Below are 3,576 nucleotides of genomic sequence, written 5' to 3'. Positions count from 1 at the left end.
ATTTATGTGATTTATTTGTTAATACATTTGTGCCTTTCAGTTTATGATTCATAATTCCTGGTGCTTGTTTTCTTGTGAATTATCTGATCAATAGTTTGCATGTTTAGCTATTCGGTTTAAGACCTAGCGGAGATAACTGTTTAGTGGATTTAGGAATGTATGATATAATCTTAACCTTGAGACCTAGCGGAGATAGGTGGATTATAGGGAGCTATTCTTAGGAGCTATTGGGAGTTAGTAGATTTTCTTGAGACCTAACGGAGATAGAGAATTTACTAATATACGATCGTTGTTGCTCTAGCGAGAGTAATTGATTAATTAAGTGATCTCTCATCATAACTGGATTAAACTGGTACATAGGATTAATAGATTAATTGCATAGATTTAGTTAATGAATTTAGTACCCTAGGATCAGTTGTCTTTTAATATTTGATTTTTCCTACGTGTTTTGATTTATTGTTATTTGCGTTTTAGTTTAAGTTAATCAAACCTTCTTTGTTTTCGTTTACCTGTCTACTGTTATAGTCTGTTTAGGAGATAGCTAGAGTTATTTCGTTGTGTCAGTCCCTGTGGATACGATATTCGATTGCTGTTTATACTACAATTACACCGTGTTAGTTGCGGTATTTTATTGCTAATAAATTAGTGATCAAGCACTAATCATATGGTCCCTACTACTTTTACATTCACTTTAACTCTCCTAAATATCCGTGCCCAAAAGAAAGGGGACTTCATTAACGGGACGAAGGGAGTATTATTAAGTAAATTGTGAGTAAAATGTGTAACTTACAAGTTACAAGGATAAAATTGTAAAAATAATGTTTGAGATAATATCCAAAAATAAAGTGTACATAAATTTGAGGGATGTATCAAAAATAAAATATATATATGTAAATATGGGGGACGAAATGAGTATTAAATTGTAAGAGGGAGATAGTATTAAATAAATGAATTAGTGCACATATTTCTATTGGATTCCAACTTTCATAATTAATGATATGAACCAAATTATGAAACTCAAAGTAAACCTTACTCAATTTTTTATTAATTTCTTTTATAATTCCTTGGTGAAGAAAATGATGCATTCCCCAAACAGTTTATAACAGTTCATAACATTCGAAGTATGTGCGTGCCAAAAATTAAATGAATGTTGATACATTTTTTAAATAAAATAATTAAGAAATCACGATCATAAAGATCCTACATGGACTCCGTCAATGAAGTCTGATTCAAATGACAGAGTTGAGTCATTCAAGTTTTATTTTTTTTGCAAGGTCTTGGGTTCAATCTCATCTGCATACATGTGATTTTTTCGTCTTTGTATGAATAGTGATATTGGTACCTTTGCGTGGATATTTTCTCATCTTTGTATGGATAGTGGTACTAATACCTTTGTGTGGATAGTGATTCCGCCTGCGTGCAATTATTTTTCCACCTTCTTATAGTGTGGATGTCCCACCTTATTTGATTATTGTAGAAATCTCATTTTATTTGATTATATAATAGATATCTATTATAATTCTAAAAATAAATAAATAAATAAATCCTACATGGACCCCACCCCGTATTGAAAGGACCCGACCCGTTTGGGCAATTATTTCCCCCCCCCCCCCCCTTTGTTTATCCTGCCAAAATCGGAGTTGGGCCCGACAGAAATAGCCCATTATCTGTTCATCTTCTAAAACTGAAAGTAGGAGTCAGTATCACTTTCTCTAAATTATTTCCTATTTCATTCCTTTTATTTCACTTTTTCCTTTTAGCTCTTTCAAATTTGTGATATTTGCTTTGCGGAAATCTTTGCAGATTCCGTATATATTATTTTGAAAAAGACTGGTTCGGACTAAATAAGCGGAGGGAGCGGATCCTTCATTAATGTGCTTAGAATCACGTCACGATATGTTGTTCGTTTCAACTTCATTATTTTGGCTTCTATGACTTAATGTTACTCCATTTCTCAACTCTTTTGTATTAGTGATTTATAGGTTGAAGAATTAAAAACAATGTGCATTGCAGAACATCTCTTGTTGTGTTTATTATAAGCTATTAAACATTGACACTTTATTAAGGCGATGGCTACAACTGTGCTAGCAATTACTCCCGTCATCCACGAAATAAACTCCCATTTGCCATAAAATTTATGTCCATCAAATAAACTCATATTCTGCTTTTTGGACAATTATGACATCCCTTATTTCCTATATTTATTATCTCTTACTACTGATGGGCCCACCCCACAACACCTTTATTATTTTTATATTCTATATTTACTACTCCCTTCGTCTTATAAATAATGGCTTGTTTTCCTTTTTAGGTTTTCCCACAAATAATGACATGTTCCCTTTTTAGGTTATAATTAATACTTAATTAAAATTTTTAATTATGCCAACAAAACCCTAAATCTCTAATTATTTCACCCTTCCATTCCAATTCCACCGCCTCCCATCTCCCATCTCACTCTACCGCCTCCATCTTTCCAATTCCACCATCTCCCATCTCGCTAGTTCCATCCACCGCCGCCGCCCTTCATTGGTTCACTCGCCTCAACCCTCTGGCGAAGGCGCGACGAAAGCCAGAGACGACTACTCGCCGGACTTGTAGCAGTAGCAGCAGCGAAGGCGAAGGCAGCAACGCCTCTTCCACCTGAGCCGCATTCTCCTCCATTAGCCTTCCCTCCGCTGGCCGCCGGAGTTCTCTCCTCCGCCGCCTTCTTCCACCAACAACACTCAACTTCTCCTTCAACCGCCAAACCCTAGATCCTTCAAACCCAGAAACTGTAGCGCAGCCGCCTTCACCGTTTAGAAACTCTAGCGCTGCTCCACCGCCTCCGCCATCCTCAACCCTCGCTCGTCTCCACTGTCTTCTCTTGCGCCGCCTTCACTGAAAATCCCCTCCGCCAGCCAAGCCAACGCTGCACTCTGCGTCGAGATCCACGCCGCCAACGTCCTCATACACTGCCTCGACCAGATCCAGGCCGTCATCTGGTAGGCGATGCTCGACCATCCCCTTCTTCGTGTTAGTTTAAAAGACTTTTTTTCCTTTAGATTTTGGATGTAATTTTCGTGTAACATCTTGGAGTTGGAAATGTAACATCTTTTGTTGTTAATTTTGATTTGTGTTTTCGGACCTGTGGATGTTTCTCTGCGTTTTGGTTCTGTGAGTACTTGGAGTTCGAATCTGTGAATGGATCCATTGTTGTTTGAAATGTCTGTAGATGGATTTGGGGGTGGAGAGTGAAGGGAAGGCGCCGGCCTCGCCGGTGATGAAAGCGCCAGCGGCAATAGCAACTAATTTTGGAGGAAGAAATGTTCTTTTATTAACATTATTTAAAACTAATTAACCATTAATTAAATATGTGGGCCATACAACTTATCTACTAATATAACTCTCCTTAATCTCCGTGCCCAAAAGAAACGGGCCATTATTTCTAGGACGGATGGAGTAACATTTATCACTTATGGGCCAACCTCACAATACATTTATCACTTTAGTCAATTACCCTTATATTTCACTCACAACACCTTTATCAGCTTTCTTTGTTTCTGAAATATACTGTTTTAATTCAATAATTACATGTGT

This window comes from Salvia miltiorrhiza, chromosome 2 (genome assembly GCF_028751815.1).
Source record: "Salvia miltiorrhiza cultivar Shanhuang (shh) chromosome 2, IMPLAD_Smil_shh, whole genome shotgun sequence".
Lineage (NCBI taxonomy): Eukaryota > Viridiplantae > Streptophyta > Magnoliopsida > Lamiales > Lamiaceae > Salvia > Salvia miltiorrhiza.
Note: the sequence above shows the minus strand (reverse complement) of the source record.